General features: G+C 38.0%; 1 long non-coding RNA gene across 1 annotated transcript in view; it reads right to left on the bottom strand.

Moving 5' to 3' along the window:
- The window catches only part of LOC133243404 (uncharacterized), a 149,692-nt gene extending 125,167 nt beyond the window's left edge, over positions 1–24,525 (bottom strand). The window contains exon 1 of the long non-coding RNA XR_009735074.1: positions 24,365–24,525. This is a non-coding gene — a long non-coding RNA (uncharacterized LOC133243404). The remainder of the gene's footprint in view (positions 1–24,364) is intronic.
- Between the last annotated feature and the right edge of the window lie 794 nt (positions 24,526–25,319).

The raw sequence follows: 25,319 nt of genomic DNA, 5'->3' as shown, positions 1-25,319 counted from the left end.
ACCATGACCAAGTGGGCTTTATCCCAGGGATGCAAGGATTCTTCAATATCCGCAAATCAATCAATATAATACACCACATTAACAAATTGAAAAACAAAAATCATATGATTATCTCAATAGATGCAGAGAAAGCCTTTGACAAAATTCAACACCCATTTATGATAAAAACTCTCCAGAAAGCAGGAATAGAAGGAACATACCTCAACATGATAAAAGCTGTATATGACAAACCCACAGCAAACATTATCCTCAATGGTGACAAATTGAAAGCATTTCCTCTAAAGTCAGGAACAAGACAAGGGTGCCCAGTTTCATCATTACTATTCAACATAGTTTTGGAAGTTTTGGCCACAGCAATCAGAGCAGAAAAAGAAATAAAAGGAATCCAAATTGGAAAAGAAGAAGTAAAACTCTCACTATTTGCAGATGACATGATCCTCTACATAGAAAACCCTAAAGACTCCACCAGAAAATTACTAGAACTAATCAATGATTATAGTAAAGTTGCAGGATATAAAATCAACACACAGAAATCCCTTGCATTCCTATACACTAATAATGAGAAAACAGAAAGAGAAATTAAGGAAACAATTCCATTCACCATTGCAACGAAAAGAATAAAATACTTAGGAATATATCTACCTAAAGAAACTGAAGACCTATATATAGAAAACTATAAAACACTGGTGAAAGAAATCAAAGAGGACACTAATAGATGGAGAAATATACCATGTTCATGGATTGGAAGAATCAATAAAGTGAAAATGAGTATACTACCCAAAGCAATTTATAGATTCAATGCAATCCCTATCAAGCTACCAACAGTATTCTTCACAGAGCTAGAACAAATAATTTCACAATTTGTATGGAAATACAAAAAACCTCGAATAGCCAAAGCGATCTTGAGAAAGAAAAATGGAACTGGAAAAATCAACCTACCTGACTTCAGGCTCTACTACAAAGCCACAGTTATCAAGACAGTATGGTACTGGCACAAAGACAGAAATATAGATCAATGGAACAAAATAGAAAGCCCAGAGGTAAATCCACGCACATATGGACACCTTATCTTTGACAAAGGAGGCAAGAATATACAATGGATTAAAGACAATCTCTTTAACAAGTGGTGCTGGGAAATCTGGTCAACCACTTGTAAAAGAATGAAACTAGAACACTTTCTAACACCATATACAAAAATAAACTCAAAATGGATTAAAGATCTCAACGTAAGACCAGAAACTAAAAAACTCCTAGAGGAGAACATAGGAAAAACACTCTCTATCATACATCACAGCAGGATCCTCTATGACCCACCTCCCAGAATATTGGAAATAAAAGCAAAAATAAACAAATGGGACCTAATTAAACTTAAAAGCTTCTGCACATCAAAGGAAACTATTAGCAAGGTGAAAAGACAGCCTTCAGAATGGGAGAAAATAATAGCAAATGAAGCAACCGACAAACAACTAATCTCAAAAATATACAAGCAACTCCTACAGCTCAACTCCAGAAAAATAAATGACCCAATCAATAAATGGGCCAAAGATCTAAATAGACATTTCTCCAAAGAAGACATACAGATGGCTAACAAACACATGAAAAGATGCTCAACATCACTCTTTATCAGAGAAATGCAAATCAAAACCACTATGAGATACCATTTCACACCAGTCAGAATGGCTGCGATCCAAAAGTCTACAAATAATAAATGCTGGAGAGGGTGTGGAGAAAAGGGAACCCTCTTACACTGTTGGTGGGAATGCAAACTAGTACAGCCACTATGGAGAACAGTGTGGAGATTCCTTTAAAAAATGGAAATAGAACTGCCTTATGATCCAGCAATCCCACTGCTGGGCATACACACTGAGGAAACCAGAAGGGAAAGAGACACGTGTACCCCAATGTTCATCGCAGCACTGTTTATAATAGCCAGGACATGGAAGCAACCTAGATGTCCATCAGCAGATGAATGGATAAGAAAGCTGTGGTACATATACACGATGGAGTATTACTCAGCCATTAAAAAGAATACATTTGAATCAGTTCTAATGAGGTGGATGAAACTGGAGCCTATTATACAGAGTGAAGTAAGCCAGAAAGAAAAACACCAATACAGTATACTAACACATATATATGGAATTTAGAAAAATGGTAACGATAACCCTGTATACGAGACAGCAAAAGAGACACTGATGTATAGAACAGGCTTATGGACTCTGTGGAAGAGGGAGAGGGTGGGAAGATTTGGGAGAATGGCATTGAAACATGTGAAATGTCATGTATGAAACGAGATGCCAGTCCAGGTTCAATGCACGATGCTGGATGCTTGGGGCTGGTGCACTGGGACGGCCCAGAGGGATGGTATGGGGAGGGAGGAGGGAGGAGGGTTCAGGATGGGGAACACATGAGAAATAAAGGAATAAAAAATTAAAAAAAAAAAGTAAAAAGAATTAAGTTATACAAAACATGGAAAATGATGAAATCCCCTAAAAGATGATGCACTGTCTTTAAAAAATATATTATCCTGCAGTTTTCCTATCATAGTGCCCAAAGTACTGCTTTCGTTTTCAAGAAGGAATAAAATAAGACTTGAAGGACTATCTTTATGGTTTGCTTCAAGATTTCATACAAGTTGAGAATTTAGAATTTTTCATTTTCCATTCATAGTGGCAAATAAAAGGAAATTGATAGAGGAAGATGTTTCCAAGTTATTAGATGAATCAGAGGATAAATGGAAAGAGGCAGGTAGCAGCACTCTTAGACTCTGTTAATGATGGCAAAATTGGTCAGGTTATGAGCTTTCAGAGGAATATATTGTAGATGAATCTTCTCAAAACTCAATAATCGATAAATGACCTACATATTCTTAAGGACACAAAAGAAATGTGGTATTTTCATCCAGTTAGTCATTTGACAGGAAAAATGTCACTATGCAATGTTTTGTGACAAGAACTGGGACCATCTTGTTTTTCCAAAATGATGTATGATGATACTCTCTAATTTTTATTGTTTGTGTGTCAATGTTTGAGTTGAGGTTTACTATGTTAAAATTCTTGTGAACACTTCAAATAAAGTTTTTTTTCTTATTAAAAAAAAAAATAAAATAAAAAAAATTAAAAATGGATTGACTAAAACTCAAAAAAAAATAAAAATAAATAAAAATAGGCTAAGGAACTGAATAGACATTTTTTCCAATGAAAATTTCCAACAGGTACATAAAGAAATCCTCAATATCACTAATATTCAGAGAAGTGGAAATCAAAACCACAATGAGATTTCACCTCACACCTGTTAGAATAGCTATTATCAAAAACAGAAAAAATAACAAGTCTTCGTGAAGATGTGGAGAAAGGGGGACCCTTGTACAGTTTGTGGTAATGTAAATTTATATAACCCTTATGGAAAACAGTATGGTAGTAGCAGTGTTAGTCACTCAGTTGTGTCTGACTCCTTGCGATCCCATGTACTGTAGCCTGCCAGGCTCCTCTTTCCATGAGATTCTCCAAGCAAGAATACTGGAGTGGACTGCAATTCCCTTCTCCAGAGGATCTTCCTGACCTAGGGATCAAACCCGGGTCTCCTGCATTGCAGGCAGATTCTTAACCTTTTGAGCTACAGGGAAGACTCTAGGAGTTTCTAAAAAAAAGTCAAAAATAGAAATATCAGATGATTCAAGACAGGTACAGATGATAAGCAGGAACATAGAGTCAAATACTTCATGAGATCTCAAACGTGGAAGCCACAATATCCAACTTATAGAATCTCAGAGTAGAATAGTGGTAACCAGGAGGCTGGTAGGTGGGGGAACTGCAGTGATATTGGTCAATGAGTACAAATTTTTAGTCACACAGGATGAATTATTTCTGAAGATATTCTATATTGCATGGTGACTATAGTTAATTGTATTATATAGCCAGTATTTGTTTAAAAAGTAAACCTTGAATGTTAAATGTTCTTACCACAAAAAAAGGTAACTATATGAGTTGGTGAATGTGTTTATTAGCTTGATTGTGGTATACTCATTTCCTAATATACATGTACACTGAAACAAGTTGCAAATCTTAAATTTATACAAATTTTACTTGTCAGTTTTATCTTGATAAAGTTGGGAAATTGAAAAATAAACATAAAACACCAGAACATATACTGATGAAACATGAATGCAAAAAAATGGTTGTTTTTATTAAAGCTAATTCGAGAGTTTGGAATTGTTTTAAAATAACTAATAAAAGGAGGAGGAGTCAAGATGACTGAATAGGACACAGAATCTTCTGTTCTCACAAGTGTATCAAGAATACATTTACAAATAGAACAATTCTCACCGAATATCTGCTAAACATTAGCAGAAAATTTCAGATACCTAAAAGGACAAGAAAATTCCCCTCGCAACTGGGTAGGATGAAAGAAAGAAGAGAAAAGAGGAATCAAAAAAGAGACCAGCAATCCTTGAAGGAATCTAAAGTTAAGAAGAGGTTCCCACACTCAGAAAAATCCCTCACAGGCTAGTCATCTGGGACAGAAAGCGGCCTTTGGGGGATCAAAGGCGATTATAGCAGATGGTCAATGTAAGGCACGGCAAAGTAAGAACTGTGCACATGCTCCATGCTGCTGCCCTACTCACCCAAGCCTGAATCGTGTGTCTCCTGTTGCAAAGAGGATGCTGGGTGCTGGAAAGTGGGGTTTGGAGTGAGACCCAAAGAGGGGACTGTGAAAAGACTGTGAAAAAACAGCCTGAAGGAAAAGGAGTAAGAAGCTCCAAAACTGGGAAGGTTTGCAGAAAAAGCCTGGGACACTATAGAAGCAAGGCATCATTGATGAATGGTGCACAAGCAGCAGACCCATAGTTGTAATCCTCTTCCCCACCCTCTGACTTTGACATCTGTGTGCACGGGTAAGGGCAATTTGCCCACTCCTGAAGCCAAGGCCTCCTCTGCCCATGTCAGCTCCAGTGTCCTGAGCACTGCCCATCACACATCCTCCTTGGGAATCAGCCCTGGGTATCCCTGTCTGAGACAGGAATCTGCCAGGGTTGGTGGGGACTGAGTGCTAAAGTGTGGGACTAAGAGAGCAGACCCAGCGAGAGGAACGCTGTTGGCTGTGTTGATACAACTTAGGGGATGGGAGTGTGGGCCCCCATGGCCTGGAATGCCACTAGAAGAAGCATGGTCTGCCTAAATAATGAGGTGCTACTGTTGAGTGGTATGCGAGGGGCAGGGCTGCCACTGCCCCCACATGCCAACCCCTGCCTCCTCAGGCACTGGGAAGGACTGCCAACAGGGCAAGTATGCCCCAGTGTATTGCAACTGCCTAACAGTTTCCACCACTGCAAGCACTCATCTCATCCCTGCAGTTGTGGCCACCATACCCCTCCCCATCCTGAATAAGTACGTGTACCCAACTAGCCAATGTTTTCACTTCCTCTCTCTTTGGCAAGGAATAGATGCCTAAGGGTGACACACATACAGAGGTGGGACAAAAACCAAGCTGAGCCTCACGGGTGGTGCAACTAAGGAAAAGGAATGGAAATCTCCCCAGGCAGCTGTACAAGTTATGGATTAAATTCTTGTGATCAGCTTGGTAATGCCTGCATCTGTTGAACATCTGAATAGACAACAAGTGTTCCCACAACCAAGGTCTAGCTTTAGCAACAGTCAGCTTTGGAGGTAAGTATACATGGGAATTGGGCCATGTCAGAGTTTGAGCTGGCCCCACAGTGCCCACACGAGGTCCAGAGTCCTGTCAAGAGGTATTAGAGTACCTCCTGGGGAGGTGGAGGTTGACCATGGCTCACTGTGGGAGCAAGGACACTGAAAAGAAGGCTCCAGGAAAATATCCTTATTACTACTACACTTTTTTGTTTGTTTCATTTTGTTCAAATGTTAATGTTGTTTTTATTACTTTAAAATATATATACATATATATTTTCTAGTTTGCTTTTTTTTTTTGCTTTTGTTCTTTTTTGACCATTTTATGTGTTTATGTTTGCTTTCTTTTGCTCTTTCCCTTAGTTTAGTCCTTATTGTTTTCATTTTTAAGCTCTTTTGTTCTTTTTGTTTCTCTTTTCTGTCTGCTTCTTCTTTTGTTTCTGTTTGATTCTGTTCATGTACATTTGTTTTGGGTTTTGTCAGTTTGTTGTTTTTTGGTTTTTGTTTTTCCTTTTTTCTTTAGCCATGCTTTTTTGGGTTGTGGGCTTTGGGTTTTCTAGCCAGGGATCAGGCCTGGGCCTCTGGACAGGGAGCACTGAGTCCAGGATTCTGGACCACAGAGATTTTCCAGGCCCAGGGAAAATTAATTGCTGTGTACTTTCCTGAAAGTATCTATCTTGATACAAAGACCTGGCTCCACCAAAATGCCTGCAGATTACGTAGTGCTGAACATTTCATGCCAAACAACCAGCAAGAGAGGAACCCACCCATCAATAGACAGGTTGCATGAAGTCATACTAAACTCACAGATAAAACACAATAATTGAAATGAAAATACACTAGAAGGGATCAATAGCATAATAACTGAGGCAGAGAAATGGATATATGAGCTAAAAGGTAGAATGGTGGAAATAACTGCCATGGATCAGAATAAAGGGAAAAAAATGAAAAGAAATGAAGATAGTGTCAGAGACTTCTTTGAGAACAATAAACACACTGATATTCAAATTACAGGGGTCCTAGAAGAAGAGAAATAATCTGATAAAATATCTGAAAAAAATTATAGTTGAAAACTTCTCTAACATGAGAAAGGAAATCGTCACCCAAGTACAGGAAGCATAGCTAGCCCAGACAGGAGAAACCCAAGGAGAAACATGTTGAGACAGATATTGATCAAACTAATAAAAATTTAATACAAAGAAAAAAATATTAAAAGCAGCAAGGGGAAAGCAACAAATAATATACAAGAAAATCCCATTAAGGTTATTAGCTGATTTTTTCAGCAGAAGTCTTCATGACTGAATGGGGTGGCAGGATATATTTAAAGTGATGAAAAGAAAAATCCTATAACCAAAATTACTCTACCTAACAAGGATCTCATTCAGATTCAACAAGGAAATCAAAAGCTTTACAGACAACCAAAATAATTCAGCACTATGAAATCAACTTTACAACAAAAGGTAAAGTGATTTCTCTAGGCAGGACACACAAGAGAAGAAAACGACCTACAAAAATGATTAAGAAAAGGGTAATGTTAACATACATATTTATAATTACATTAAATGTAAATGGATTAAATGCTGCAACCAAAAAATGCAGACTAACTGAATGGATACAACAACAACCCCCACATATATATGCTGCTGACAGGAGACATGCTTCAGATCCAGGGACACATACAGACTGTAAGTGAGAGGATGGAAATAGATACTCCATGAAAATGAAAGTCGAAAGAAAGCTGGAATAGCAGTACTCATATTAGAGAAAACATACATTAAAATAAAAAACTGTTACAAGACAGAAGGAAGGACACTACATAATGATCAAGGAATCAAGTCAAGAAGAAGACATACCAATTACGAATATTTATACATCCAACATAAGGAAAATGCTAACAGCCATAAAAGGGGAAATTGACAGTAACACAATAATAGTGGGAGACTTTAACACCCCACTTACACCAATGGATAGATCATCTAGAAAGAAAATAAGGAAACACAAACCTTAAATGACAAAATAGACCAAATAGACAATTGATATCTATAAGACATTCCATCCAAAAGCAACAGAATTCATCCTTTTCCTGTGCACACAGTACATTCTCCATGATAGATCACATGCTGTGACACAAATCAGGCCTTAGTACATTGAAAAAAAAAAAATTGAAATGGTACCAAGCATCTTTTCCGAGCACAAGACTATGAGTTTAAAAATCAATTAAAGAAAAAAAAAACTGTAAAATATAGAACACATGAAAGCTAGTAAATATGCAACTAAATAATGAAGATATCACTGAAAAAATCAAAGAGGAAATTATAAAAATACTTTGAAACAAATGACAATGAAAACTCAATGATCCCAAATCTATGGGATCCAGTAAAAGCAGGTCTAAGAGGGAAGTTTCCAGCAATACAATCCTACCTCAAGAAACAAGGAAAACCTCAAATAAACAACCTAACTTTACACATAGAGCAATTAAAGAAAGATGGACAGCAATGAAACCTCAAACTTAGTAGAAGGAAAGAAATCATAAAGATCAGAGAATAAATAAATGAAATAGAAATGAAAACATATAAATTATCAATGAAATTAAAAGCTGGTTCTTTTAGAGGATAAGCAAAATTGATAAACCTTTAGACAGTCCTAAGGAAAAAAAGGGAGAGAGTTCATATCATAATACTAATAATGAAAAAAGAGAAGCTACAATAGACACCACAGAAATACAATGGGTAAAAGACTACTACAAGCAACTATATGACAATAAAGTGGGCAACCGAGAAGAAATTCTTAGAAAGGTACAACCTCCCAAGACTGAAACAAGAATAAATAGAAAATATGAGCAGACTAATCACAAGTAATGAAATTGAAGCTGTGATTAAGAATCTTCCAGGTAACAAAAGTCCATGACCAGATGGCTTCACATGAGAATTCTACTGAACATTTAAAGAAGAGCTAATGCTTATATTTCTCAAACTCTCAAAAATTTGCCAAGTAAGGAATACTCTCAAGCTCATTCTATGAGGACAGCATCACTCTGAAACCAAAACCAAAGATATCACAAAGAAAGAAAATTACAGGTCAATACCACTGATGAACATAGACTCGAAAATCCTCTACAAAATACTGGCAAACTGAATCCAACAATACAGTAAAAGGATCATATATCACTATCAAGTGAGATTTATCCCAGTGATGTGAGGGTTGCTCCATACATTCAAATCAATCATTATGATACAACATGTTAACAAATTGAAGACTAAAAACCATATGATCATTTAACAGATGCAGAAAAAGCTTTTGTCAAAATTCAACACCCATGTATGATAAAAACTCTCCATAAAGTAGGAGTAGAATGAACCTATCTCAACATAAAAAAGCCCAAATATGACAAACCGAAAACAAACATCATTCTCAATGGTGAAAACCTGGAAGCATTTCCTACAAGATCAAGAATAATACAAGGGTATTGACTTTTGCCTCTATTACTCAACATAATTGTGTAAGTCCTAACCATCGTAATTGGAAAAGAAAAAGAAGTAAAACTAATCCAAATTGAAGAAGTAACACTGTTACTCTTTGCAAATGACATGTTGCTACACATAGAAAATCTATAGATGACACCAGAAAACTTCTAGATCCAATCAATGAATTTAGTAAAGTTTCAGGATACAAAATCAATACACAGAAATCTTTTGCAGTCCTATACACAATTCCTATTCCTATAGCAACAAATGATCAGAAGGAAAAGTTAAAAAACAATCCCATTTACTACTGAAACAACAAACAAAATAACATACTAAGTAATAAATCTACATAAGGACATAAGGAGATGACTTCTGCAGAGAAAACTATAAGATACTGATGTTAACAAACCATTACCCAGATTCATCAAGAAAGAATGGGAGAAGCCTCAAATCAATAAAACTAGAAGTGAAAAATAAGTTACAACAGATAATTTAGAAATACAAAAGATCATAAAAGACCACTATGAGCAATTATATGCCAATAAAATTCCAGCCCTTCACTTTCAGTCTGTATGTGTCCCTAGGTTTGAGGTGGGACTCTTGTAGACAGCATATATAGGGGTCTTGTTTTTGTATCCATTCAGCTAGTCTTTGTCTTTTGGTTGGGGTATTCAACCCATTTACATTTAAGGTAATTACTGATAAGTATGATCCCATTGCCATTTACTTTGTTGTTTTGGGTTCAAGTTTATAAACCTTTTCTGTGTTTCCTGTGTAGAGAAGATCCTTTAGCATTTGTTGAAGAGCTGGTTTGGTGGTGCTGAATTCTCTCAGCTTTTGCTTGTCTGTAAAGCTTTTGATTTCTCCTTCATATTTGAATGAAATCCTTGCTGGGTACAGTAATATGGGTTGTAGGTTTTTTTCTTTCATCACTTTAAGTATGTTTTGCCATTCCATCCTGGCTTGAAGAGTTTCTATTGAAAGATCAGCTGTTATCCTTATGGGAATCCCCTTGTGTGTTATTTGTTGTTTTTGCCTTGCTGCTTTTAATATTTGTTCTTTGTGTTTGATCTTTGTTAATTTGATTGATATGTGTCTTGGGGTGTTTCACCTTGGGTTTATCCTGTGTGGGACTCTCTGGGTTTCTTGGACTTGGGTGGCTATTTCCTTCCCCTAAATTTTAGGGAAGTCTTCAACTATTATGTCCTCAAGTATTTTCTCATGGCCTTTCTTTTTGTCTTCTTCTGGGACTCATACGATTCGAATGTTGGGGCATTTAACATTGTCTCAGAGGTCTCTGAGGTTGTCCTCATTTCTTTTAATTCTTTTTCCTCTCTGCTTCATTATTTCCACCATTCTATCTTCTACCTCACTTATCCTATTTTCTGCCTCATTTATTCTACTGTTGGTTCTGTCTAGAGTGTTTTTTATCTCATTTATTGCATTATTCATTATTGATTGACTCTTTTTTATTTCTTCTAGGTCCTTGCTAAACTTTACCTAATTGCTCTGAATAAGACTTGAATATGAGTGGTGACAATACACACTCTTGTTTCTCACCTTAGAAGAAAAAAATTTTACCCTTCCAAAATTGAGTATGTTAGCTATGGGTTTGTCATATGTGTCTTTATTATGGGCCTCCTAGGGGGTGCTAGTGGTATAGAACTTGCATGCCGATGCAGGTGACACAGGAGATGTAGGTTCAGTCCCTGGGTTCAGGAAGGTCCCCTGGAGGAGGGCATGGCAACCCATTCCAGTATTCTTGCTTGGAGAATCCCATGGAGAGAGGAGCCTGGCGGGTTATAGTCCCTAGGGTCACGAAATTACTTCTATAAGCTTTATATTGTGCACTTTTATCATGATAGAATGTATTTTTATAGGTACTTTCTTTGCATCTATTGAGGTAAGTTTTCATTTTTGAATGTGATGTACAATACTTATTGTTATGCATGCACTGAATCATCCTTACATTCAAAGGTGAATCTCATATGATCATAATGTATGACCCTTTGTATATGCTTTTGAATTCATTTTTTCCAGTATTCTGCAGAGAGGTTTTAATCTGTATTCATTAAGATATTGTTCTGTAGCTTTCTTTTCTTGTAGTATTTTTATCTGGGTTTTGTATCAGGATGATGCTGGACTCCTAAAATGAGTTTCATAGAATTCTCTGTTCAATTTTTTGGAAGAGTTTGAGAAAGACTAGCATTCATTCTTTTTAATTGTCTGGTAGAATCCAGTAGGTAAACTGTCTTGTTGGCTCTTCATTGTTGGTAGCCTTTTAATAACTGATTTAATCTGTTGCTATTGCTTCCCTAGTGGTTCAGTTGTAAAGAATCTGCATTTAAGGCTGGAGATGCGAGTTTGATCCCTGGGTGGGGAAGACCCCTGGTGAAGGAAATGGCAGCCCACTCTCATATTTTCCACTGGGAAATCTCATGGATAGAATAGCCTGGAGGTCTACAGTCCTTGTGATCAGAAAGAATCAGACACAATTTAGTGACTAAAGCAACAAGTCTATTTTTTGAAACTGAGGAAATAATTTGTTTTTATTCTGGGTCCTGGAAGTGCCAACCTGAATCTGAAAAACAGATGTAACAGGAATGGCAGCCCCAGAGGCTCCTCTGGCTCTTGGGGCCAAGAGGACAGTGAGGAGAAGGCTTAGCCAGAGGCCCAGGGCAGGAGAAGTCAGGGCTGCATGAGAGCCCTGGCCCCTGCTTGAACCCAGGAAGTGGTGGAAGAGGACGACTGCAGAGTTGCTCAGATCCTTAGCAGCTGGGCCACAGGAAGGTGCAGGCTGTGGTTACTCTTCACCCTTCTCTGGGGTAGTGGGCTCCCAGGACCACTTGGCAGCCCCTAGGGGCTTAGTCTCAGGGCTGAGCTTTGGATCCCCTAGGGGTCTCTCGCCCTCCAGGTCCAGTTCCTCAAAAGATGAGCTGCTGGCACCCAACTCACTGTAACTGTGCTTACTGCAAGTGTCACCATCGTCTCTGCTGTGGTTGCTCATCCTGGAGCACAGTGTGGCAGCTGAAGTCACCCAGCTGCCAAGACCCATCTCCAGGCTTACAGAACTCATGTCACTCATCGTGTCAGCACCTGGAGCATGTAGAGGGAGCACAGCTTAGCTAGGACCCCCAGCCCCTCTAGGGAGAGGACAGCAGCTTTCCAACCAGTCCAATGACAGCCTGCACAGTGTGCTCATGAATAATAAAGTTTCCCTAGGTTCAGGATGTTCATTCCCTCTGCCCTCTGCCCTCTACCCTGACTGGGGGTGCACTGACAGGGAAGAGCTAGAGAACAGGGATGGGGAGTGGGGTGGGGGAGGAGGGCAGCCTTCTGTGTGCTCCTTTCCTTGCCCTCAGTTAGCCTCAGCTCCCTGAACTCCCACAGAGCCTGCTGCCCCCCAGGCCCCTAACAGTCCATTAATGACCTTTCAGCCCTGACCTGAGGAGCTGAGGGCAGAACAAAGACTCAAGTATGGGGAAGATCCCCTGGAGAAGGAAATGGAATCCCACGCCTGTATTTTTGTCTGGGAAATCTCATGGATAGAATAGCCTGGTGGTCTACAGTCCATGGTGTTGCAAAGACTCGGACACAATTTAGTGACTAAAACAACAAACAGGTCTTTTGATTACTGATTTAACCTTCCTACTCATTTCTCTGTTCACATCTTATATTTCTCTAATCTTGGTAATTTGTGCTTTTAGGAACTTAACCATTTCTTCTAGTCCATCCATTTTCTGTTGTATAATTCTTGCTAATTGTCTTTTATGATCTTTGTATTTCTGAGGTAACATGTAATATCACCTCTTCCGTTTTGAAATTTATTTATTTACATGTATTTATATATTTGTGTTTTTTTTTTCCATAGTGTAGCTAAAGTTTTATAATTTTATCTTTAAAAAACCAGCTCTTTGCTGTCTTTTGTATTGTTTTTTTTTCATCTCAGTTTATTTCTGCTCTCATATTTGTTATTTCATTCTTTTATGTTAAGTTTGGTGTTCCTTCTTTTTTGCAGTTCCTTGAGTGGTTAGTTTATTTGAGCCATTTTTTTCTTAATGTAGGTTTTTTTATGCTGTAAACCTTCATCTTATACTTGCTTTTGCTGCATCCCATATATTTTGGTATGTTTTGTTTCCATCGTCATTTGTTTTTAAGGTTATTTTTATTTCCATTTTATTTTCTTTTACTCACTGGTTGTTTAGGGGGTTATTTAATTTACATATATGTGTGAATTTTCTAGCTTTTCTCTTGTTATTGATTTCTAGTTTGATATTATTATGGTTGAAATGATATTTGGTATGATTTCAATCTTTTTGTATATCCCAAGATTTATTTGTGACCTATTATATTATATATTCTTGGAGAAGGCAATGGCAACCCACTCCAGTACTCTTCCCTGGAAAATCCCATGGACAGAGGAGCTTGGTAGGTTGCAGTCCATGAGGTCACTAAGAGTCGGACACGACTGAGCGACTTCACTTTCACTTTTCACTTTCATGCATTGGAGAAGGAAATGGCAACCCATTCCAGTGTTCTTGCCTGGAGAATCCCAGGGATGGGGGAGCCTGGTGGGCTGCTGTCTGTGGGGTCACACAGAGTCGGACACAACTGAAGCAACTTAGCAGCAGCAGCAGCAGCAACAGAGAATGTTTGGCATGTACTTGAGAAGATTATACTGCTTCCCTGGTGGCTCAGAAGGTAAAGAATCCACCTGAAATTCAGGAGACACAGGAGATGTGCATTCAATCCTTGGGTCAGGAAGATGCCCTGGAGAACAGAATGGCTACCCACTCTGGTATTCATACCTGGAGAATTCCATGGACAGAGGAGCCTGAAGGGCTACAGTCCATGGGGTCACAAAGAGTTAGATATGACTGAGCAATGAACGCTTTGAGAATAGTACGTATTTTGGTGCTATTGGATGGAATGATTGATCTATTTGGTCCAATGGTTCACCTCTGACATTCCTTGTTTTTTTTTTTTTTTTTTTAATTTTATATATTGATTTACTTATGGTTGCACTGGGTCTTTGTTCCAGTGGGTGGGCTTCCTCTAGTTGGGGCAAGTGGGGGCTACTCTTCTTTGTGGCACATGGGTTTCAAATTGTGGTGACTTCTCTACTTATGGATCACAGGCTTTAGGCATGTGGGCTTCAGTGGTTGTGGCATGTGAGCTTAGTAACTGCAGCTCATGGGCTCTAGAGAGTGAGCTCAGTAGTTGTGGCATATGGGCCTGTTGCTCCTCAGCATTTGAAATATTCCTGGACTAGGTATCAACCCTGCATCCCCTGTACTTACAAGTGGACATCTATCCTCTAGGCCATGATGGGAGTTCAGCATCAAAAATCCTTCCTTTGTTTTTCAAAGTTAGTATTCCTTATTTTGTCTTCATTTATTTTTAATTGGAGGAAAATTGCTTTGCAATGTTGTGTTTATTTCTGCTGTACAAAAATGCAAATCAGTCATAATTATATATATAATATATATATATTATATTATTGTATGATCATTATATATATATATATCCCCACCATCTTGAGCCTCCCTCCCCTTCCCTCATCCCACCTCTCTAGGTTGTTGCAGTGCCAGGTTGGACTCCCTGTGTTATATAGCAGCTACCCACTAGCTATCTTTGCCACATGATAGTGTATATATGTAAATGCTACATTCTCAATTCATCTCAACCTCTCCTTCCTCCACTGTGTCTGCAAGGGCATTCCCTATATCTGTGTTTCTACTTCTTCCATGCAAATAGGTTCATCAGTTCTATTTTTCTGGATTCCATATATATGCATTAATATATATGATATTTGTTTCCCTTTCTGATTTACTTCAGTCTGTATTACAGAGTCTACATTTGTCCACTTCTCTACACCTGACTCAAATTCATTCCTCTCTATGCCCAAGTAATTTTCCATTCTGTATATGTGCCACATCTTGGTTATCCCATCATCTATTGATGAACATGTAGGTTAGTTCCATATTCTAGCTACTATAAATAGTGCAGCAATGAACATTAGGGTGTATACATGTGTTTTTCAATTATGGTTTTCTCAGAGTATATTCCCAGTGGTGGGATTGCTGGGTCAGATGGTAGTTTTATTGCTATTTTTAAAGGAGTATCCATACTTTTACCCATAGTAGCCATATCAGTTTACATTCCCACCAAAAGTGCAAGAGAGTTCCCTTTTCTCCACATCATCTCCAGCATTTATTGTTTGTAAATTTTTTGATGATGGCCATTCTGACTGGTGTGAGTTGATATATCATTGTCGTTTTGATTTGCATTTCTCTCATAATGAGTGATGTTGAGCATCTTTTCAAGTGTTTATTGGCCATTTGTATGTCCTCTTTGGAGAAATGTCTATTTAGGTCTTCAGGTCATTTTTGATTGTTTGTTTTCCTGATATTGAGCTGTATGAGGTGTTTATATATTTTCATGATAAATCCTTTATCAGTTGTTTCTTTTGCAGTTATTTTCTCCCATTCAGAAGGTTGCTTTTCATCCTACTTATTGGTTCCTTTGCTGTGAAAAAGCTTTTAAGTTTAATTAGGTCACACTTGTTTCTTTCAGTTTTATTTCCATTACTCTAAAGGTGGGGTCAAGAGGATCTTGCTGTGATTAGGGTTGAAGAGTGTATTGTATCTGTTTTTTTTTTTTTTTTTTGAGAAGGCTGGATTTTCTTTCTTTTTTTTTTTTTTTTTTTTTTTTTTCCAATTTTATTTTATTTTTAAACTTTACATAATTGTATTAGTTTTGCCAAATATCAAAATGAATCCGCCACAGGTATACATGTGTTCCCCATCCCGAACCCTCCTCCCTCCTCCCTCCCCATACCATCCCTCTGGGTCGTCCCAGTGCACCAGCCCCAAGCATCCAGCATCATGCATCGAAACTGGACTGGCAACTCGTTTCCTACATGATATTTTACATGTTTCATTGCCATTCTCCCACATCTTCCCACCCTCTCCCTCTCCCACAGAGTCCATAAGACTGTTCTATACATCAGTGTCTCTTTTGCTGTCTCGTACACCGGGTTATTGTTACCATCTTTCTAAATTCCATATATATGCGTTAGTATACTGTATTTATGTTTTTCCTTCTGGCTTACTTCACTCTGTATAATAGGCTCCAGTTTCATCCACCTCATTAGAACTGATTCAAATGTATTCTTTTTAATGGCTGAGTAATACTCCATTGTGTATATGTACCACAGCTTTCTTATCCATTCATCTGCTGATGGACATCTAGGTTGCTTCCACGTCTTGGCTATTATAAACAGTGCTGCGATGAACATTGGGGTACACGTGTCTCTTTCCCTTCTGGTTTCCTCAGTGTGTATGCCCAGCAGTGGGGTTGCTGGATCATAAGGCAGTTCTATTTCCAGTTTTTTAAGGAATCTCCACACTGTTCTCCATAGTGGCTGTACTAGTTTGCATTCCCACCAACAGTGTAAGAGGGTTCCCTTTTCTCCACACCCTCTCCAGCATTTATTATTTGTAGACTTTTGGATCGCAGCCATTCTGACTGGTGTGAAATGGTACCTCATAGTGGTTTTGATTTGCATTTCTCTGATAATGAGTGATGTTGAGCATCTTTTCATGTGTTTGTTAGCCATCTGTATGTCTTTTTTGGAGAAATGTCTATTTAGTTCTTTGGCCCATTTTTTGATTGGGTCATTTATTTTTCTGGAGTTGAGCTGTAGGAGTTGCTTGTATATTTTTGAGATTAGTTGTTTGTCGGTTGCTTCATTTGCTATTATTTTCTCCCATTCTGAAGGCTGTCTTTTCACCTTGCTAATAGTTTCCTTTGATGTGCAGAAGCTTTTAAGGTTAATTAGGTCCCATTTGTTTATTTTTGCTTTTATTTCTAATATTCTGGGAGGTGGGTCATAGAGGATCCTGCTGTGATGTATGTCGGAGAGTGTTTTGCCTATGTTCTCCTCTAGGAGTTTTATAGTTTCTGGTCTTACGTTTAGATCTTTAATCCATTTTGAGTTTATTTTTGTGTATGGTGTTAGAAAGTGGTCCAGTTTCATTCTTTTACAAGTGGTTGACCAGATTTCCCAGCACCACTTGTTAAAGAGATTGTCTTTAATCCATTGTATATTCTTGCCTCCTTTGTCGAAGATAAGGTGTCCATATGTGCGTGGATTTATCTCTGGGCTTTCTATTTTATTCCATTGATCAATATTTCTGTCTTTGTGCCAGTACCATACTGTCTTGATAACTGTGGCTTTGTAGTAGAGCCTGAAGTCAGGTAAGTTGATTCCTCCAGTTCCATTCTTCTTTCTCAAGATCGCTTTGGCTATTCGAGGTTTTTTGTATTTCCATACAAATTGTGAAATTATTTGTTCTAGCTCTGTGAAGAATACTGTTGGTAGCTTGATAGGGATTGCGTTGAATCTATAAATTGCTTTGGGTAGTATACTCATTTTCACTATATTGATTCTTCCAATCCATGAACATGGTATATTTCTCCATCTATTAGTGTCCTCTTTGATTTCTTTCACCAGTGTTTTATAGTTTTCTATATATAGGTCTTTAGTTTCTTTAGGTAGATATATTCCTAAGTATTTTATTCTTTCCGTTGCAATGGTGAATGGAATTGTTTCCTTAATTTCTCTTTCTGTTTTCTCATTATTAGTGTATAGGAATGCAAGGGATTTCTGTGTGTTGATTTTATATCCTGCAACTTTACTGTAGTCATTGATTATTTCTAGTAATTTTCTGGTGGACTCTTTAGGGTTTTCTATGTAGAGGATCATGTCATCTGCAAATAGTGAGAGTTTTACTTCTTCTTTTCCAATTTGGATTCCTTTTATTTCTTTTTCTGCTCTGATTGCTGTGGCCAAAACTTCCAAAACTATGTTGAATAGTAATGGTGAAAGTGGGCACCCTTGTCTTGTTCCTGACTTTAGAGGAAATGCTTTCAATTTTTCACCATTGAGGATAATGTTTGCAGTGGGTTTGTCATATATAGCTTTTATTATGTTGAGGTATGTTCCTTCTATTCCTGCTTTCTGGAGAGTTTTTATCATAAATGGATGTTGAATTTTGTCAAAGGCTTTCTCTGCATCTATTGAGATAATCATATGGTTTTTATTTTTCAATTTGTTAATGTGGTGTATTACATTGATTGATTTGCGGATATTGAAGAATCCTTGCATCCCTGGGATAAAGCCCACTTGATCATGGTGTATGATCTTTTTAATGTGTTGTTGGATTCTGATTGCTAGAATTTTGTTAAGGATTTTTGCATCTATGTTCATCAGTGATATTGGCCTGTAGTTTTCTTTTTTTGTGGGATCTTTGTCAGGTTTTGGTATTAGGGTGATGGTGGCCTCATAGAATGAGTTTGGAAGTTTACCTTCCTCTGCAATTTTCTGGAAGAGTTTGAGCAGGATAGGTGTTAGCTCTTCTCTAAATTTTTGGTAGAATTCAGCTGTGAAGCCGTCTGGACCTGGGCTTTTGTTTGCTGGAAGATTTTTGATTACAGTTTCAATTTCCGTGCTTGTGATGGGTCTGTTAAGATTTTCTATTTCTTCCTGATCCAGTTTTGGAAAGTTGTACTTTTCTAAGAATTTGTCCATTTCTTCCACGTTGTCCATTTTATTGGCATATAATTGTTGATAGTAGTCTCTTATGATCCTTTGTATTTCTATGTTGTCTGTTGTGATCTCTCCATTTTCGTTTCTAATTTTGTTGATTTGATTTTTCTCCCTTTGTTTCTTGATGAGTCTGGCTAATGGTTTGTCAATTTTATTTATCCTTTCAAAGAACCAGCTTTTGGTTTTGTTGATTTTTGCTATGGTCTCTTTTGTTTCTTTTGCATTTATTTCTGCTCTAATTTTTAAGATTTCTTTCCTTCTACTAACCCTGGGGTTCTTCATTTCTTCCTTTTCTAGTTGCTTTAGGTGTAGAGTTAGGTTATTTATTTGACTTTTTTCTTGTTTCTTGAGGTGTGCCTGTATTGCTATGAACTTTCCCCTTAGGACTGCTTTTACCGTGTCCCACAGGTTTAGGGCTGTTGTGTTTTCATTTTCATTCGTTTCTATGCAAATTTTGATTTCTTTTTTGATTTCTTCTGTGATTTGTTGGTTATTCAGCAGCGTGTTGTTCAGCCTCCATATGTTGGAATTTTTAATAGTTTTTCTCCTGTAATTGAGATCTAATCTTACTGCATTGTGGTCAGAAAAAATGCTTGGAATGATTTCTATTTTTTTGAATTTACCAAGGCTAGCTTTATGGCCCAGGATGTGATCTATCCTGGAGAAGGTTCCATGTGCGCTTGAGAAAAAGGTGAAATTCATTGTTTTGGGATGAAATGACCTATAGATATCAATTAGGTCTAACTGGTCTATTGTATCGTTTAAAGTTTGTGTTTCCTTGTTAATTTTCTGTTTAGTTGATCTATCCATAGGTGTAAGTGGGGTATTAAAGTCTCCCACTATTATTGTGTTATTGTTAATTTCTCCTTTCATACTTGTTAGCATTTGTCTTACGTACTGTGGTGCTCCCGTGTTGGGTGCATATATGTTTATAATTGTTATATCTTCTTCTTGGATTGATCCTTTGATCATTATGTAGTGACCTTCTTTGTCTCTTTTCACCGCCTTTGTTTTAAAGTCTATTTTATCTGATATGAGTATTGCTACTCCTGCTTTCTTTTGGTCCCTATTTGCATGGAAAATCTTTTTCCAGCCCTTCACTTTCAGTCTGTATGTGTCCCCTGTTTTGAGGTGGGTCTCTTGTAGACAACATATGTAGGGGTCTTGTTTTTGTATCCATTCAGCCAGTCTTTGTCTTTTGGTTGGGGCATTCAACCCATTCACATTTAAGGTAATTACTGATAAGTATGTTCCCGTTGCCATTTACTTTATTGTTTTGGGTTCGAGTTTATACACCGTTTTTGTGTTTCCTGTCTAGAGAATATCCTTTAGTATTTGTTGGAGAGCTGGTTTGGTGGTGCAGAATTCTCTCAGCTTTTGCTTGTCTGAAAAGCTTTTGATTTCTCCTTCATACTTGAATGAGATCCTTGCTGGGTACAATAATCTGGGCTGTAGGTTATTTTCTTTCATCATTTTAAGTATGTCTTGCCATTCCCTCCTGGCTTGAAGAGTTTCTATTGAAAGATCAGCTGTTATCCTTATGGGGATTCCCTTGTGTGTTATTTGTTGTTTTTCCCTTGCTGCTTTTAATATTTGTTCTTTGTGTTTGATCTTTGTTAATTTGATTAATATGTGTCTTGGGGTGTTTCTCCTTGGGTTTATCCTGTTTGGGACTCTCTGGGTTTCTTGGACTTGGGTGATTATTTCCTTCCCCATTTTAGGGAAGTTTTCCACTATTATCTCCTCAAGTATTTTCTCATGGTCTTTCTTTTTGTCTTCTTCTTCTGGAACCCCTATGATTCGAATGTTGTAGCGTTTAATATTGTCCTGGAGGTCTCTGAGATTGTCCTCATTTCTTTTAATTCGTTTTTCTTTTATCCTCTCTGATTCATTTATTTCTACCATTCTATCTTCTAATTCACTAATCCTGTCTTCTGCCTCTGTTATTCTACTATTTGTTGCCTCTAGAGTGTTTTTAATTTCACTTATTGCATTATTCATTATATATTGACTCTTTTTTATTTCTTCTAGGTCCTTGTTAAACCTTTCTTGCATCTTCTCAATCCTTGTCTCCAGGCTATTTATCTGTGATTCCATTTTAGTTTCAAGATTTTGGATCAATTTCACTATCATTATTCGGAATTCTTTATCAGGTAGATTCCCTATCTCTTCCTCTTTTGTTTGGTTTGGTGGGCATTTATCCTGTTCCTTTATCTGCTGAGTATTCCTCTGTCTCTTCATCTTGTTTAAATTGCTGAGTTTGGGGTGTCCTTTCTGTATTCTGGCAGTTTGTGGAGTTCTCTTTATTATGGCGTTTCCTCACTGTGTGTGGGTTTGTACAGGTGGCTTGTCAAGGTTTCCTCGTTAGGGAAGCTTGTGTCGGTGTTCTGGTGGGTGGAGCTGTATTTCTTCTCTCTGGAGTGCAATGAAATGTCCAGTAATGAGTTATGAGATGTCTATAGTTTTGGGGTGACTTTGGGCAGCCTGTATCTTGAAGCTCAGGACTGTGTTCCTTTGTTGCTGGAGAATTTGCTTGGTATGTCTTGCCCTGGAACTTATTGGCCCTTGTGTGGTGCTTGGTTTCAGTGTCGGTATGGAGGCATTTGATGAGCTCCTGTCAATGAATGTTCCTTGGAGTCAGGAGTTCCCTGGAGTCAGGGTTTGGACTTAAGTCTCCTGCTTCCGATTATCGGTCTTATTTTTACAGTAGTTTCAAAACTTCTCCTTCTATACAGCACCATTGATAAAACATCTACATTAAAAATGATAAGTTTCTCTACAGTGAGGGTCACTCAGAGAGGTTCACAGGGTTACATGGAGAAGAGAAGAGGGAGGAGGGAGTTAGAGGTGACCCAAATGAGATGAGGTGAATCAATAGTGGAGAGAGTGGGCTAGCCAGTAGTCACTTCCTTATGTGCACTCCACAACTGGACCACTCAGAGATGTTCACGGGGTTATACAGAGAAGAGAAGAAGGAGGAAGGTAACAGAGGTGGCCAGAAGGATAAAAGGGGGAATGAAAAGGAGGGAGACAGATCCAGCCAGTAATCAGTTCCCTAAGTGTTCTCCACCGTCTGGAACACACAGAAATTCACAGAGTTGGGTAGAGTAGAGAGGGGTTAGGGAGGAGACACAGGCGACCTGGTGGAGAAAAAGGAGGGTCCAAAGGGAGAGAGAGCAGTCAAGCCAGTAATCTCACTCCCTAGTGAAAAATGGGTCCTGAAGATTGGGTCCTTAAAGGTACAAAATTGGTAACAAATACATAAAAGCAAAAATTAAAAATCTAGAGTAGAGTTTGGAATTTCAAAAATACGATGTTAAAGAAAAGAAGAAGGAAAAGAAAGAGAGAAAGAACGAACAAACAAAAACAAACAAGGTCGCGAAAATTATAAAGAAAGTACAGGTACAAAATTGATAACTAATACCAGAAAGCGAAAATTAAAAATCTAGAGTAGAGTTTGGAATTTCAAAAATACGATGTTAAAGAAAAGAAGAAGGAAAAGAAAGAGAGAAAGAACGAACAAACAAAAACAAACAAGGTCGCGAAAATTATAAAGAAAGTACAGGTACAAAATTGATAACTAATACCAGAGAGCGAAAATTAAAAATCTAGAGTAGAGTTTGGAATTTCAAAAATACGATGTTAAAGAAAAGAAGAAGGAAAAGAAAGAGAGAAAAAATGAACAAACAAAACCAAACAAGGTCGCGAAAATTATAAAGAAAGTACAGGTACAAAATTGATAACTAATACCAGAAAGCAAAAATTAAAAATCTAGATTATAGTTTGGAATTTAAAAAATACAATTTTAAAAAAAAAAAAAAGAAGAAGAAGAAAAATAAAGAGAGAAAACAAACACACAAATACGAACAATGTCACAAAAATTATAAAGAAAATACAGGTACAAAATTGATATCAAATACCAAAAAGCATAAATTGAAAATCTAGAGTAAAGTTTGGAATTTCAGATATACAATGTTATATAAAAGAAGAAGAGAAAGAAACAGAGAAGAAGAAGAAAAAAAAAATCACAGAAATTATATAAAAAAAAACTATAGGTACAAAATTGATAACATATACCAAAAAGCGAAAATTAAAAATCTAGAGTAGAGTTTGGAATTTCAAAAATACAATGTTAAAGAAAAGAAGAAAAAAAAAAAAACCAACAACAACAAAAAAAAACAACAAGGTCAAAAAATTATAGAATATATATATATGAAGTTTGCTGAAGAAGAAAAAAATAGGGTCTTTTTTTTTTTTTTTTTTTGCAGAGTAATAGGTTATAAAAGTGAAAATTAAAGGAACAATAGGGGACTTAAAATTTTTTTTTTTTAATTAAAAAAAAAAAAAAGAAAGAATTATCGTAAAAATAATAAAAATATATCTAGGACTTTTTTGTTTCTTTTTTTGTGGGTGTTGTGGGTTCAGTTCATTTTTGGCTAGTTCCTTGGTCAGATTTATATTTCTCAAGATCTATAGGCCCCTTCCTATGTAGTCCGTAGTAACCACAGGGTTTTGATCTATTGCCTGTAGCTTCCAAGGCGTTTCCCTCTGTTATATCTTCTTCTGTTTGCTAGTCTCTTCAGTATCTGGTTTCCGCCCTGACTCAAAGGGCACGGTGGAGGACACTTTTTTTTTTTTTTTTTTTTTAGGCTTACTTGTTCAGTCGCGCTGTGGGGAGGGAGGGAGGGAGGGTGCAAACAAATAACACTGGCGTGGGCTCGCAGTGCCTCAGCCACCCTGGGTCTGCCCCCGCTCACGGCGCGTGTAGCCTCCCTGTCCACACTGCTCGGACTCTAGGTTGTTCCGCCGGGAACAATCCGAGGCTGGCCCTGGGCTGCATGCACCTCCCAGGTCCAAGCCGCTCAGGTTCAGGCACTCGGGTAGTCCTCAGAGGCGCAGACTCAGTTGGGCCTGCGTTTTGTACTCTTCCCAGGTCCGAGCGCCAATTTGCTCTTCCCAGGCGAGCGCCAATGCTGCGACTTATCGCCTCCCCGCCACTCGGTTATCTGGATGTAAAACCGGTGCACCTTCTCAGGCAGATGTTGACCATCCAGACCCCCAAGAAGTTTTAGTTAGCAAAGAAGCCTGCTTACAATTTTATAGATAATGTCTCTCTGGGGCTGCGATTGCCCCCTTCCGGCTCTGGCTGCCTGTCACCGGAGGGGGAAGATCTGCAGCCGGCTATCTCTGTTCAGTCCTTTGTTCCGTGCGCGGGCCTGGCGGTCTTAGGTTAGGGCTGGCTTTTCACGTGGTAGGTATCCCACAGTCTGGTTTGCTAGCCCAAATTATTTCGCTCAGATAGCGCTCAGGGTATTCAGGCCAGATTCTTACTCTCAGCGATGCAGCCCACGCCGCGCCTCCCTGCTCAGCCCCGATTCGCTAATGGCGGATGCAGGCGTCTGCGCTGCTTCTCTGCTGGGGGAGTTACCGTAGGGCTCGCAATCTGCGAGTTTTAAATTGTTTATCTATTTTTTCTCCCTGTTATGTTGCCCTCTGTGCTTCCAAAGCTCGGCACAGATTCGGCAGTGAGAAGGTTTCCTGATGTTTGGAAACTTCTCTCTTTTTAAGATTCCCTTCCCGGGACAGAACTCCGTCCCTCCCTCTTTTGTCTCTTTTTTTTTGTTTTTAATATTTTTTCCTACCTCCTTTCGAAGAGTTGGGTTGCTTTTCTGGGTGCCTGATGTCCTCTGCCGGCATTCAGAAGTTGTTTTGTGGAATTTACTCGACGTTTAAATGCTCTTTTGATGAATTTGTGGGGGAGAAAGTGTTCTCCCCGTCCTACTCCTCCGCCATCTTGGCTCCTCCCCCTGTATCTGTTTTAATCTAAGAGATTTATAGTTTCTGGCCTTACATTTAGATTTTTAACCCATTTAGAGTTCAGGAAGTGTTCTGATTTCAATCCTTTAATACATAGCAGTCCAGTATTCCCAGCACCACTTATTGAAGAAACTGTCCTCTCTTCATTGAATATTTTTGCATATTTGTCAAAGATAAGGTGCCATATGTACATGAGATTATCTCTGGGATTTCTATTTTGTTCCATTGGTCTATATTTCTGTTTTTGTGCTAGTACCATGCAGTTTTGATGAATGTAGCTTTGTAGTCTGATGGCAGGAAAGTTGATTCCTCCATCTTCATTTTTTTTTTCAAGATGGCTTTTATTATTCAGGGTCTTTTTGTGTTTTGTTAAATTGTAAAATGTTTTCTTCTAGTTCTATAAAAAATGCCATTGGTAATTTGATAGTGATTGCATGGAACCTGTAGATTGTTTTGGGTACTGTACTCATTTTCAGAATATTGATTCTTCCTATCTAAGAACATGGTATGTTTCTCCATCTGTTTGTGTCACATTTGATTTCTTTCATCAGTGTCTTTTAATTTTATGCATTCATGTGTTTTTTCTCTTTGGGTAGGTTTATTCCCAGATATTTTATTCTTTTAGTTGCAATAATGAATGGGGTTGTTTCCTTAAATTCTCTTTCTGATTTTTCATTGTTAGTGTGTGGGAATACAAGGGACTTCATTGATTAGCTCTAGTAATTTTATGGTGGCATCTTTACGATTTTCTACATATAGTATTATGCCATTTGTAAACAG

The sequence above is a fragment of the Bos javanicus genome, chromosome X (genome assembly GCF_032452875.1).
Source record: "Bos javanicus breed banteng chromosome X, ARS-OSU_banteng_1.0, whole genome shotgun sequence".
Lineage (NCBI taxonomy): Eukaryota > Metazoa > Chordata > Mammalia > Artiodactyla > Bovidae > Bos > Bos javanicus.
Note: the sequence above shows the minus strand (reverse complement) of the source record. Positions and strands in the feature narration are given on the sequence as shown.